Source organism: Parasteatoda tepidariorum, chromosome 2 (assembly GCF_982258835.1).
Source record: "Parasteatoda tepidariorum strain Cologne lab strain chromosome 2, Ptep-v5.0, whole genome shotgun sequence".
NCBI classification, from domain to species: Eukaryota; Metazoa; Arthropoda; class Arachnida; order Araneae; family Theridiidae; genus Parasteatoda; species Parasteatoda tepidariorum.
Genome location: NC_141756.1, coordinates 37,314,539 through 37,330,637, shown reverse-complemented (window position 1 = coordinate 37,330,637; position 16,099 = coordinate 37,314,539). Strand labels below are relative to the sequence as shown.

Genomic DNA, 16,099 nt, shown 5'->3' with positions numbered 1-16,099 from the left:
ACCTCTCGTCTTCTTTCACTTCGCATTTGAAATGAGAGTTCTCCGACAAATTTCGGAACAGAAAATTTTCATGCAAATTTAGGGAAGTATTTTTCAAGTTATCAAATTAACAAGGTATTGTAAAATTAAAATCTGGTGTTCTTTCTTCAATTCTGAATGTTGGGTCTTTTTGAGTTTACCACTACCAGCAAAGGAAAAAAAAATTTTAAGAATGCGTTGAAAACATCATTTTAAAGCTTTTAATCGCTTTAAAGCTGAAATGCAAAATTATATAAAGTATTAACTAATATGCATATGATGTCTCAGTAGTTAATTTAAAAAATATCATATTGGATAACTAAATTAAAACAATGAGTTTGCTAACTTGATACATGATTATCTTAACTATCTTCCATGACTATCTTCTTTTAGAAAACAAAATATGTATTGAAAAAACTGCGTAATTCTCAAAAACAAAATAATAAAATGAACGATAGAAGCAATATTTCATTTACTAAATTGATCTATAAAAACCTGAAATGAAAAATTTGTTTTAAAATAACTGCTTATTTCTCTACAAAAAATAAAATGGACTTTAATATTAACTATGCTGGCACATTTCATAAGCTATCTCTCATAACTTAGGTTCTTTTTTCATTGAATTTGAAATGATTGCTTTACTTCGTTTATGTATAAATCATTTGTATCTTCAAATTAATTTTCGCCTCGATTAATTTATTTAAAAGAAACTATCCTCATTCCCCACACCAAAATAAATTTATACTTTTGACGCTTGTCATTTTGACTTTTGACGTTTTTTTAAATGAAACGAAAACATCAAAACAGTTGGTTTGATTATTACAAAAATTACAATTATTTACGCTTTAAGTCATTATGTATGATAAATAAAAATAGTTCCGATATGCATGTTAGGTTTAATTTATTTTATTTTTTGTAAATAATTAAAAAATTTGTGACAGTGCACACTAAAAAGAACTTACACTTAATTTTAGCAAGAAAAACTCTTCATTCAAAATAGTTATTAGTTAGCGCAAAAACGGGGACAAAAATAAAGAAATAACTATTGCTTTATTATTTAGTCATGACGTAATGATAATATGTGATAAATAACGCATAATATGATAAGCATTTTAATTTTAATCCCTATAAAATTTTTGTAGTTAAGTAAATATAAACAAACAATAAGTGCTAAACAAACAATAACTTAATTTAATAAGAAAAAACTTAATAACAAGAAATGATTAATTAATAATAAAGAAAAAAACCTATTTTAAAGTAAATTTTAAGAAATATAAAAAAAATAGTGCAAAAAAAGAGATGGGATTAATAAGAGTTATTTATAGGCTTATTTAGAAAGAAACAAAAGCATAAATTAAGTTTATTTTCTTAATAAATCAAAGCAAATGAGGTGGGTTTAACTTAATGAAATTTTTATTAGTGAAGTAACAAAAAAAGCACGTTATGTAAATGTAAAATATATAAAAAAATAAGAAATATATTTCCCTATAAATTGGCTGCTGACATTTTTTTTCTGCCCACTCTTTGCCAACCGAGGAAGAGGTTTTTTGTCAATTTGCATAAATTTAAGATGCACAGCTTATTAGAAAGAAGTCACTATACTGCCTAAACAAGCTGGCATGCTTTTTTCTGGTATTGAGACCTTGTTAGATATTTTTCTTGGTCGAATCAATAACAGAATGTACTTTTTCTTAAGACGAATATTTATTTATTTGAAATAAACGTAATCAGGTTGTGTATCTGAAGCTAATGAAATGAATAATATGTAATTTAACGCTACGATGAGTGTCTATTTATGTTTACAAAAGGAAATTGCAAAAAAAAAGATAATTGTATTTATGTACTTAAAAAATGATTTTGGTTTTTATTGTGCAAAGTATATATATATATATATATATATATATATATATATATATATATATATATATATATATATATATATATATATATATATATATATATATATATATATATATATATATATATATATATATATATATATATATATATATATATATATATATATATACACTGGTTATCATAAATTAAGGAAAAATCACAAAAATAGCGATAACTCTTTCAAAAGTAAGCCAAACCGTGCAAAATTTGCATATTTTGTCCACTAAGAGTAGCTGAGTAAAATTGCAATATGCAAATTAGTGGCGCTGCACTCGGCTTACGTCATCTGCCTGGAGCATAAAAGTCCAAGTTTGAGAGAAAGCACACAAATTTTACTGTGATTGCGACATTGAAAATCTGAGATAGCCAATTCGTAATAATGACCTCTAGGCATCATTTGCCTGAAGAACTACGATGGAGAGCCATCGGGAGACTAGAGGCAGGGCAGAGTCAATCAGAAGTGGCCAGATGGCTAAATGTGAGTCCATCTGTGGTTCATAGACTTTGGAGGCAATTTCAAACCACAGATTCGGCATCTAGGAGGTTCAGTCAAGGACGGCCAACTGTTACGACCAGTGCCGATGACCGATATTTGACATTAAGTGCACGCAGGAATAGAACCGCTACTCCGACACATCTTAGATCCTCTCTTGCTGCAGCCACCGGAAGGTTGGTGTCAACGTCAACTGTGCGCAGAAGGCTCCACGAAGGTGGTCTGTATGCGAGACGACCAGCCATTTGCGTGCCGCTCACATCACGCCATAGGAGAGACCGTTTGCAGTGGGCCCGACAACATGTCCACTGGACGTCAGATCAATGGAGGCCTGTTCTCTTTACGGATGAGTCCAGGTTTAGTCTAGAAAGTGACAGTAGACGTTATTTGATATGGAGAGAACCTGGGACCCGTTATCATCCATCAAACATCCGTGAAAGAGATGCATACGGAAGAGGCAGTGTCTGTGTTTGGGGAGGCATATCCTTAGGAGGGCGCACATACCTCCATGTCTTTCCAAGGGGAACCGTGAATGCTCAGGTTTATCGAGACAACATCCTTGATGCTTATGTGCGCCCATATGCCGGGGCAATTGGTGATTGCTTCCTGTTACAGGACGATAATGCAAGACCACACAGAGCTCGCATTGTTGATGATTATCTTCAACAGGAAACAATTACTCGCATGGAGTGGCCAGCTCGATCCCCGGACTTGAATCCTATCGAGCACGTTTGGGATGCTCTAGGGAGGCGTGTATCTGCCATCAATCCGCCCCCTCAGACCCTTGCCACGCTTGCAACTGCTTTACAAGAGCAATGGCTCTCACTTCCTATTGAACTGATAGACCGCATAATTGAAAGCATCACACATCGCTGTTTGTGCTGTATTGCTTCTAGAGGCAATCATATTCCATATTAAAGGTACTTTTTCTATTGCAAACCGATACTTCCAATTTGTTTATTTTATACATGTGCTAATTTCTATACTACTATTAATGTCTGATAATTTCTTTTTATGTTGTTTAATACCTTACTATGTGTTGTATATTGTGGGTAAGTTTCATAAAATTCCATGTGTAATTTCTTGAGTTATCGCGATTTTTGTGAATTTTCCTTAATTTATGATAACCAGTGTATATATATATATATATATATATATATATATATATATATATATATATATATATATATATATATATATATATATATATATATATATATATATATATATATATATATATATTCTTATTTACTTTTGACGGTTATGAAACCATGTTATTTATTTGTAAATGGTTAATGGTTTTTGGATTTCTTAACCATACAACTTAGGAAAACGGTTTCAAAACCGTAAGATGTTATTCATCGTAAATATTACGGTTAATTGGATGCAAGGACTGCTGTTCGGTTATTTTACCATAATTTAAGACTATTAAATTTTAATAGTGTGCCAGAAGTCAAAAAATAAATATTGATATGCATGTACAGTGGTTGCATTGATAAAGTGATTATTGACAAGCATGTTGCACATATTTTGATTTATATGCATGATTTTCTTCTTAATTGTCCACACTGTCTTTCTTGAGTTAAGCAGGTACCGTGATTAAAGTACACATATACTTTGATTATTAATATATATTTATAAAATATATATATATATATTAAATATATATATATATAAAATATTTCATTATAGCCACATTAACAGTATGGGAATAAAATTGATACTGAAAGAGGACTAGTTTTCTTTCTTAATTCATTGGATTTAGAAATTCTTGCACTCTTCTTACTTATCAAAAAAGAAAATGCAACCGGAACATAAAATAAATGTCATTTAATTTTTATTTTATATTTTTAACAAGGTACCAGTATATATATATACTATATAAAGTGATTTTTTTATGAAGCGAAATAAATAAACAGATAATTTAATTATTCTAAGGCTTAATGTTTTATTTCATATATATTTCAAATTTTAGAATGGAATGTAGCTTTCTCGGTATGCAGCTAAAGAATTTATATTGTTTTGAAAAAACTTTCAGTGCATTGAATATTTTCAGTAATTAATTAAAGTTTAAAAATTGCTAAATGTTTATCACAGCTTGAAATTACAAATTAAATTACTTCATTAAATTATTTGTTACTCTTAAAAATACTTTTGAACGGAAAATTGTTTCAAAACATTATCGTCGGTATCTTAATTTACCTTTCGCTGAAAAAAATTTTTTTGTCATTCGGCTAAGCATTAAAAATGCTCATTTTGAAAAATAATTTAGATGAAAGAAAATTTAATATAGCATTTTATAATTCACTTTTAAATGCAGGGAATTAATTATGGTTTTACTAAACTTCAATAGTGTATAGCATTAATTTTTGAAACAGTTTAACAAATCACTTTTTAGGCTTTTATGAAATAAAAACAAAAAATTACTAAATTGATAAGTAAAATATTTGAAATAAAATAAAAATTCAGTTTTCACTTAAATGTTTTGGTATTTTTTATTTACTTTTAATTTACACTTCATTCATAACTTCATTCATGTTTCGACCCCAGAAATGCAATTATAAAAAATTGAAAAATTTCTATAGTTTATTTTTGAACATGTTTATAGTAAAACATAAAGTTTGTTATAGATATATTTATTATTATGATTTTAGATACGCTATTTAGAATGATAAAAGTCATACTTATATCATTCAAAATTTCTTTTTTCACTAGTTCATATTTAATTCATCACTAAACGACTAGCTTTTTACGATAACCTTTACGGAGTGCAACGACCAACAATAGATCATAACTTCACTTTTCAATGTTATGAATGTGTCCCAGTTGAAATCGATAAAATCATGTTTATAATGAAGACGTGTCATAGCGAAAGCATACAGTGAGAAAAACAATATGTTCAAAACTACCAGAATAGGGTAAAATTTACCGTGTTTCTGGCTTAATGAGGACAATTAAAGGCTCGGTAATTTTTACCGCCTTAGTGCTTTGGTAATGATTTTGGTAAAATTAAAAATAAAATATTGTTTTTTAATATGACAATATAATTCGGCAAATATGGTAAATTTTAGTAATTTAATTTTGTTACCTTCCTCAGAGTATAGCATAAAAACGATTTATTCGGTTAAATTTTCTTTTCAAATTTGTATTTATCACTAAATACAAATCACTAAATTTCAAAATAATGAGAAACATAATTTTGAAAATTAAGATTTGCAGTGAACTAGTACCGTATGAATGGAAAAACTACTTAATGATAGTTTTAAATACCGTATATTTTATTTTTTTAAAACCAGAATTTACCAAAACTTTCATTATCATACAAGAAAGGTAATTTCTTCATATTCTTTTATCCGCGTACTTAAAAGTGCAATAACTTTTGAAGACAACGAAATTTCTTATGTTTCTTCACCATTCACCTGAGAAAAATGTTTGATTTCTACTACCAGACGTCAGCGTTGTTATTACATAAAGTAAAACTATCTTTAGTTTAGAAGTCGCTTTGGATGAAATGTAACTATTTAGAGCTTTCAATCACTTACAACACTCGAAACAAATTTCTTTCAAGTTCTTTTAGAATTGTTTAAGTATATCGTTTGAAGTCTGTGTCAGAACAATAAATAACGCATTTATTTACTGTTCTGTTCTCGTTATTATATTGTTCTCGTTATTATAAATAACGTATTTCTTTTTCTAATATATTTCTCTGGTTTGACACTGAAAAAAAAAAGAACTAGAAGGATGGCGGACCTCAAGCTATTGGGAGTCAACCGATGGCGGGCCGTCGCACCGGACAGGGCCAGATGGAGGAAAATCTGCGAGTCAGCCTTGGCCTGTGAAAGGCTGTTGCGCTTATGAAGAAGAAGAAGAAGTAGAACTAGAAGGATGGCTTCAAATGTTTATTTAAAGTGTTTTAAAAATACTAAGTTCAGATATTTTATGATTTGGTGTCTGTTTTATCCATTTTTTATAGGGGTAGTGGAATTTGTTTATTTATTCACATCCTTAAGTGGATTTTATAGTAAATACAAAAAATGGTTTAGGTTGAGGAAGCGGATTCAAATCTCACCTTAACTCTGGATGTGCAAAAATAAATCATTAAATTTGGTTTCAATACATATGCAGGCTCATGTGTTTCTGAAAGATAATGTCTTGTCTCTCTTTAATTTGAAAAACAGATCTCAGAGAAAATGGGTAAAAAAAATACATCGAGTGTTATAGGTTAGCGGATACCACCATATTTATGCTTCTGAATGGTTAGCGGAACAGCGATGAGAAACGGCGAAGAAGGCCCCTCGAATCTTTTGCAAAAGAAACAACCACAACTTATTGGGGTCTCCGTTGCAGAGGGGTATTGTCTTTCCACCAAACGCTCTGACTAGCAAGTTCAACACCTTTGTGCAATCCTGAAATTTAAAAAGAGACAAGCCATTCTTTTCATGAAGTATACAAACCTGCAAACTAAATTTACTTATTTATAGTTACGCATCTAAGGTTATTGTGGGATTAGAGCCCGATTCATTTATTTTAAATAGCATTTGGTGAAAATACAAACCTGCAAGCTAAATTTATTTATTTATTGTTACTCATCTAAGTATATTGTGGGATTGGAGCCTGCTTCCTTTATTTTAAATAGCATTTGGTGAAAATATAAACCTGCAAACTAAATTTATTTATTTATTTATTGTTACTCATCTAAGGTTATTGTGGGATTAGAGCCCGCTTCTTTTATTTTAAATAGCATTTGGTGAAAATACAAACCTGCAAGCTAAATTTATTTATTTACTGTTACTCATCTAAGTATATTGTGGGATTGGAGCCCGCTTCCTTTATTTTAAATAGCGTTTGGTGAAAATACTATGCTGCATAGTCAGAAAAGCTCCTGTAAAAAGGAATAATTAAAAGAAAAAACATTACTAAGCGAATAGTTATTTATATATGGATTGTTACGCATACATACTTATTACTTATGTATACACTTATTATAAAGTTTGATTTATTATAAGTTCCTTCCAAGTTGAAAAACAGATAGCACAAGTTAGAGAAGATCATTACGAAAATGCATCTATTGTAGTGAAGTGGATTCGAATCCCTCCTTATTCCTGGCTGTATATTTGTAATACCCTACTCCATCGCGTGCTATCTATTCTTCGACTTAACAAGGGCTCAGAAGCCGAAATTCGTTAAGGTGTAAACAAGCCTGCATATATCAGACATGTGATTTCTGGAAGAGGAAATTATCTGAAACTTTTTTTCGCGCTTAAGTTTTTTAAGTACTTTATTTTTTATCGCTTTTTGCAAAGAAGAGATTACAAAGAAGAGTCATTTTAATGCGTAAATAAAAAAATTCAAATATTGAAAAAAACTTACATATTACTCCTTTTCTTACCCTTAGTAGTATTATCACTTCAAAAATAATTATCACTTCAAAACTGAAATCTGCAGCAATAACTAAAAAAGGATTAATGATTAAACCAGGCGCATTTACAACGAAATATCACAAACAAAATGCTCCAAAAAGGGGTTAATTGAATGTGCGATTCGAGAATTACGCTTTATAACAAATAATATCATATTAAAAATATATATTTTTTAAAAAAATCTGCAAAAATAAATAGTGATAACTGCAAAATATAATTGATTATAAAATCTTAGAATTATCGAGACAAATCGTGAATACTCGTGTGAGTGATTTCACTTTAGCGTATCATAATAAAATAGGGAATTTAAAAATCAACAGCATTAACTGCCAAAAAAAAAAGAAAAAAAGAAACGCAGTATGGATTTAACGCAAATCGAACGCGTCAAAAAGTTATTACTTAAAAATGCGGTGATTCGAATTTCTCGTTGTTTAATAATAAGGTATTAAAATATCGGTATATTAAAAAACCATCTGGGTGCCACGCCTAATCTATGTATGAGTAAGAATAAAAAAAATATATGGGTAACTGTAAGAATAAAAAATATATATAATCCGTGCTTCAATTATAGGATGTTGGTGCAGCATGTACATAATTTTTACTATAGTAATTTAGTTCAGCCTAGTTGAAACATTTGCATGTTTATAAATGAGCATTTTTTATAGTTGTAAATATGCTATTTCATTTCTATTGCATTTTATTAGCATACATACTATTTCATTTGCTATTGCATTTCTATGCAAGCTTATAGCTAGCATAGAAATGAAAACAACCAATGAACGAAAAGAAAAGTTAGCAATAGCTTACAAAATAAAATAAAATTTTTAAAACAGAATCTCTTTGCCGCATCTCAAAATTTACTGCTACTATTAAAATTACCAATATTTCTGGTGAAATTACCAACTCTTTTAGAAAAATTACCACTTTTCTGGGTAAAATTCCCAACTAATTTGGGGAAATAACCAACTCTTTAAAAAAATTACCAAATATCACCCTATTTGCTACCAAACAGCACGATAATAAACTAAATTTTTCTTTAAAATTCAACTAAAAGTCCAATGAACCAAAAGTCCAATGAGTACCAATGAGCTACGGTAAAAATTACCGAACTTTTTGGTGTTGCCATAGAGTCACAAAATATGCTAAATTTTCTCATATTCTTGTAGTTTTGACAATATTTTTTTCTCTCAATAATAAGTTAAGATATATTCTTTGCTTTTCGAGATTCTTAAAAAGAAGGGGAAAACGCGAAATTGATCATTTTTAATCTTTAATATTTTTTTAAATACTTAAGCTACAAATTTGTCATTTCTAAAATGGAAATAATTTACTTCATTAAGGAGTAAAGTTTAAATTTAAAGTTTTGCTTTGAGTTTACACTCAAACTGCAATTTTTTTTACTTCTCAAAAGAGCTTTAAAAATACACGTATACAATAGTTAACATGCCAAGATGAATCAATACAAACTGAAGTGCTTCACATTATCACCAAACAAACATTTAAATTAAAATATTTACTTCACAAAACTTTACTGTTCACTTTGAATAGTTCGAGAAAGTTCACTAATATTCTACTAACTTTGAATAAACATACTTCGTTTGACCACTTCTAAAAGGGCCGCTCTTAACACTACAGCTAATTGCGAAATTAAAAATCAAACAAATGAGAAGAAAAAATAAAGGTTGCTTGCTCGCAAGATTCCCAGTTCCAACACAGATAATTAGGTTTTCCGCATTTGTCAAACACCTTCCAGGGTCTTACACAAAGTAGTTTGACAGCAAGAAAAAGCTCCCTTTATAACTAAACTCCTTTGTTTGCAGCAAAAAAAGTCGGTAGCATTTCTTTGCTTGATTAATTTTTGGGGTCCACCTTTTGTTTCAAAACTAAAAGGAAATGAAGCTGATCGCATTTGGAATGGTTCCAAGTTTTGGAATTATTCCACCGATTGGTTCGAAATAACAGATTTCAATTGGAATCCTTTGTTTGCTGCTTCGAGTGTTTATACAACCTAATATTTCTACTGGAAGGCAACTAAGGAATGCGTATAGTAAAAAGCTCTAGAATGCTAAACCAGGCTTTTTGCTAAAGACTTTCTCCCATAAATCTTCAACACACTGCTGGTGATTTTGTAAGTAAAGACATTTTTTGTGTGCGCTTAACTACACTGAAAGCTAACAAAATATTGATTAAATTGCAGTAATAATTTAATTCATATTTTGCGTTTTAAATAAAGTCTTTTTGAAAATCCAAAATTAATTTTTCAAAGCAGATATGAAGTAGTACACCTTAATCAAAGAATTTCTAATCCACCAATAAAAAACTAGTTTTTGAATAAAAAATTAATTAAGAAATTAATGATTTTATAAAAAATATTAAGAAAATTAAAAAATTTAAATTCAGATTCTGAATTATAGAATAAATTCAGATTTGTTAATAATTATTGAAACGTTTTTAAGGACGTGCATGAGTATCGATTTGCTGGTGAATGGCAGTGTTTATGTATTGAGTGGCCCAAAAATTACTGTTTTATTTTGAAATTCAGTAAAAAAATTGACGGTTTGCTGCATTATGTTTGGGAAACTAAAGAATTTCATACCACCAAGTGGCGTATTTAGTAAACATCCCGTCAATAGGTGGCACTGTATGAAGACGAGAGCTACAACGAAATCGAATCAGTGACATACCCAGTAGGTATTTCAGTTAGTTATTTTATGTCATCAAGTTTCGCGATGTCAGCGCTTGTGAAGGATTTTAATAATTGTTTGCAAGTTAAAACAGCAGATATTAATCTTTTTGTAGTACCATTCCTATCCTGCTTCCTTCTGCAGGGCCACCTATTGGGGAGAAGTTTAAATAAATGGGCAATTTTGTTTGATATCTAGTCTCCCAATTATAATATTACGAAAGCGATACGCTTTTATAGCGTTACGTTCTTTTTTATATTGATTTTCAAAGTACCTCAGTCATTTTTAGGTCATCCGCTAAAGGCACATTGAATTCGTGCATTTCATAACTCAATATTTTAATTTTTGCGTTTTTTTTACGTTTTTCTTATATTTGCATTTTTTTTAATTATAGGCTGTTATCATGGAACTAAAATTTAAATCACTGTTTGTGAAAATTTGTAAAAGTTAGCTTTATTGCTTAAAAAATCAATATATTAGGATAGTTATTATACCTTTTCTTAAGGATTTAAAAGAATAAAAATAATTTAGTCTCGATTCTGTTCTGTCATATTATTAGCGCATAAACCATAGAATAGCTTTATTTCATTGGAGATTAGATTTTATTAATTTACCCAAATTTTCTCCTTTTGAAGTTAATAGGCGATACTTTTTATATTAATTCTTGAGAGATAAAACGCTTTTAAAACCTTTCTAACGTTATTTGTTTGGCACATCGAATTCTATTTTAACCTGAAAGAGTGTTTAATATGTTGAGTATGATTTATAAAGCGACTGCAGAGTCATTATCTTACCCTACTTTATGAAAAATGTTTTTTTTTAAAATTCTATTGTAACTTATAAAACGTAATATTTTACAACAACAATTGCTAATTATAAAAAAATTGTTTTAAAAATCTTTCTTTTAATGTCTTATGTTATGTTTTAATGTTCTTTTAATGTTTTATACTATGTATGTTACGTTAATGTTTTATCAGTCTTTACACAATTGAAAGTTAGAAAAATGAAAAATAAGTAGAATAAAACACGGTTATTTAGAAAGCAATAATAGTTATTTTAATAAGTAAATTAATAATTTAAATCAAATTTCTCTCTTTGAAGTAAATTGAAAAAACTTTTTATCTTAATTTTTGAGAAGTTAAAAGTCTTTCAATCTATGTATGTTTGTTACATCAAATTCTCTTTTAACCTGAAAAAGTGTTTAACATTTTAGGTATAATTTGAGAAGCAACTGAAGTGATTTACTTTATCTTACTCTGCATTTCAAAATTGGGATTTTTAAAAATATTTTCAACTTATAAAACATATTGTTGTTGCTTGGACATTAGCTAAATACTGAGAAAAATATTTTAAAAATCTTTTTCAAAATGTTTTACATGACTTTTAATTACTTCCATCTTTAAGCATGTAAGAATATTTGAATTTAAAAGAATGAAAATAAAACACGTATATTTAATAAGTCATCATGGTTAGTTTAGTAAGTAAGTAAGTCACTAATTTTAATCTCAAATAATGCGTCGTTGCAAATTAGACTTCCAATCTTCTCTGTTAAATTAAAAACTTTCTGCAGATAATGATCATCACTAAAAGATTTTGTACTTAATTAGTACAATTGCGAATACAGAGTTCCAGCGATAAAGGTGTTTTATTTACTGTAAACTAAACTTTATCAAAAGTGAAAATTATTCTTAATGTCATCGATTAACTTAAATGTTTAGAAAACTCTTCGTACATGATAAATTTCAACACAGAATTTTGAATTTAGAATATCAATCATCTGTCTGCTTTAAATAAAGAAAGTAACACTTTCTAGCAATAGAGAATTTATAAAGATTTTTTTCTCACAAAAAAATGTTGTAGAGATTTCTTGGGATTAACTCCACAGAGAGATTATAAGGATTTTTAAGATGGAAAACAATTAAGATGCTGCCAATTTTGAAAAGTTGCGAATGCGGCCCATAATGTGAAATCTCTATTGAAGTTAATTAAAATCTTATTTCAAACCATCCAATGAAATCAAGTTTAAAAGGCAATGAAATTTTCTTACATTAATTCTTTAGAGTATGTGTGCACGTTTAGAAACTTGAACTACATCATTCATTTACTTTCATATACTACTTAAAATGCAATTCTCTTAAAATTTAATGTGATGAAAGATATCCGAACAGACAATTTTCTCATTAAATTTTAACATAATCTTTAAAACAATGCGAAATCTTTGCACATTTTAATGCACCTAACTCAAGTTCGCATGCTGGTGAGCCTGGTACTTACTGAAAACAATATGTTAACAACGTAGGCTGACTTGCATATAGCTTGTAACTTTACATATAGTTCAGCCACACTGTGTTTTTCTGAACACAGTGTAGACAGGGGTGAAAGAAATATAGTGTAGAAAACATAGTAGAAAATCATAAATGGGTCACATTCACATTGAATTCATCTCATACAGTGAGATTTTTGTGGTATTATTTATCATGTTTCGTAAGTTCTGCTTAGTTTTAACAATTAAAAATATTTCATGAAAATCAGTTTGTCCCAGTACGCAATAAGAGCTCTCATTTTCTTAAGTTTTTAAAAATTTTAAGACTCTGGTGTCAAAATAAAACAAACTATCATAAAACAATTTTTTCCTTCTATTTACAATTGCTTTTTTTGTAAAATAAACCCGTTTATTAAAAATTCATATATTTTACCTTTTGTAGCTAACATGAGAGAAAAAGAATTTTATGAAAAACAAGTTTTAGTTTCCACAAAGCGAAAACAGAATTTTTGAGTTCTTCAATTCTTCTTTTAAAAAAAAGAAGCTGTATCGTTCCAGCATTGAAACTTTAATAAGAGATTACTCTTTTTGCGTCGGTCACGTAAACTTTAGAAAGAAGAGAGGAAAGCTATTAAAAAACTATTTCAACGCTTCAGAATCTTTGAATTTACAAGCGCACAGATGTATTTTACATCCTAAAGCGCAAAAAAACTACTTCATTTTCTTTTTTTTATTTTAGACTTCTCTGATTTCCTGTACTTGGTCATGCTTTACAAGCTGATATTTCACTTGGAAAATTAACATTTTTTTTATAATAATTTCTTCGAGTTGATTTCTTAGCTCTTTTTCCGATATTAATTATTGAAATTTATATTGGCACTATATTTAGGTAATAGGATTAAAATATATATATATATATATATATACACTGGTTATCATAAATTAAGGAAAATTCACAAAAATCGCGATAACTCAAGAAATTACACATGGAATTTTATGAAACTTACCCACAATATACAACACATAGTAAGGTATTAAACAACATAAAAAGAAATTATCAGACATTAATAGTAGTATAGAAATTAGCACATGTATAAAATAAACAAATTGGAAGTATCGGTTTGCAATAGAAAAAGTACCTTTAATATGGAATATGATTGCCTCTAGAAGCAATACAGCACAAACAGCGATGTGTGATGCTTTCAATTATGCGGTCTATCAGTTCAATAGGAAGTGAGAGCCATTGCTCTTGTAAAGCAGTTGCAAGCGTGGCAAGGGTCTGAGGGGGCGGATTGATGGCAGATACACGCCTCCCTAGAGCATCCCAAACGTGCTCGATAGGATTCAAGTCCGGGGATCGAGCTGGCCACTCCATGCGAGTAATTGTTTCCTGTTGAAGATAATCATCAACAATGCGAGCTCTGTGTGGTCTTGCATTATCGTCCTGTAACAGGAAGCAATCACCAATTGCCCCGGCATATGGGCGCACATAAGCATCAAGGATGTTGTCTCGATAAACCTGAGCATTCACGGTTCCCCTTGGAAAGACATGGAGGTATGTGCGCCCTCCTAAGGATATGCCTCCCCAAACACAGACACTGCCTCTTCCGTATGCATCTCTTTCACGGATGTTTGATGGATGATAACGGGTCCCAGGTTCTCTCCATATCAAATAACGTCTACTGTCACTTTCTAGACTAAACCTGGACTCATCCGTAAAGAGAACAGGCCTCCATTGATCTGACGTCCAGTGGACATGTTGTCGGGCCCACTGCAAACGGTCTCTCCTATGGCGTGATGTGAGCGGCAAGCAAATGGCTGGTCGTCTCGCATACAGACCACCTTCGTGGAGCCTTCTGCGCACAGTTGACGTTGACACCAACCTTCCGGTGGCTGCAGCAAGAGAGGATCTAAGATGTGTCGGAGTAGCGGTTCTATTCCTGCGTGCACTTAATGTCAAATATCGGTCATCGGCACTGGTCGTAACAGTTGGCCGTCCTTGACTGAACCTCCTAGATGCCGAATCTGTGGTTTGAAATTGCCTCCAAAGTCTATGAACCACAGATGGACTCACATTTAGCCATCTGGCCACTTCTGATTGACTCTGCCCTGCCTCTAGTCTCCCGATGGCTCTCCATCGTAGTTCTTCAGGCAAATGATGCCTAGAGGTCATTATTACGAATTGGCTATCTCAGATTTTCAATGTCGCAATCACAGTAAAATTTGTGTGCTTTCTCTCAAACTTGGACTTTTATGCTCCAGGCAGATGACGTAAGCCGAGTGCAGCGCCACTAATTTGCATATTGCAATTTTACTCAGCTACTCTTAGTGGACAACATATGCAAATTTTGCACGGTTTGGCTTACTTTTGAAAGAGTTATCGCTATTTTTGTGATTTTTCCTTAATTTATGATAACCAGTGTATATATATATATATATATATATATATATAAAACTATAGACACTATAAAAACTATAGACATATGAAGAAAAAAAAGGGGGGGATAGTAAGTAAAAAAAAAAAAACAACAGTTTAAAAAAAAAGAAAAAAAGGGATGAAATTTTATTTAAAAAAACAGGAAGAAAAAAAGATATAATCTTTTCACCAGCCCACACGATTATGTCTGCAAAAAAGAGTGCTTTCTGATATTGTATCAATATAGCCAAAGCAAAATATATTAATACAATAGTGTGAGGAGCACTCAAAAAAATTTTTTTACAAAAATTACAACAAATAAAATAGAACACAATAAGTAAAAATAAGTAAAAATAACATGTAAAAATAGAAAAGAAAAGAAAAGAAAAAGAAAAAACAGTCAAAAACACAGACCATAATGCGAGTAGCGAAATCAGATGTACTTACATGGGCGGGAAATTTTTAAACATTGATTTAAGAATGTTTTCGCAGCAGGATTGCCAGATTACAAAATATGAAAACAAAAGCTCAAATTGAGTGTAACTAGAGGGTTTTAAAGTGCCATTCTTACTGCACTGCTGAAGTGATTTGTTATTCTGTGCATTGATTTGTTAGTTACCAAGGATGGGCCCGAAATGGAAGTGCGCAAGGTAATATTATACTGGATAATTTGAAAAAGTTGAGCATAAATAGTTTTAGAAAATAGATTTTTGTTTGAGAAGAAATAGAAAAGAGAAACATAAATTGCCTGTTTTGCAAATAATTTTAGCCACTGATTTGCCCGAAATGGATTTGCACATGGAAAAATTATATAAATTATCAAAGAAAAAAATCTGTGTGTGTGTGTGGGTGAATCTTTTCAGAGTAAATAAAACCTTCGATTTCATGATAAATGTAAAAGCTGCA

At 30.3% G+C, this 16,099-nt stretch overlaps 1 protein-coding gene across 4 annotated transcripts in view; it reads right to left on the bottom strand.

Moving 5' to 3' along the window:
- The window catches only part of LOC107436947 (potassium voltage-gated channel protein Shaw), a 295,041-nt gene that overhangs the window by 131,854 nt on the left and 147,088 nt on the right, over positions 1-16,099 (bottom strand). The gene's annotated exons all lie outside the window — the stretch shown is intronic.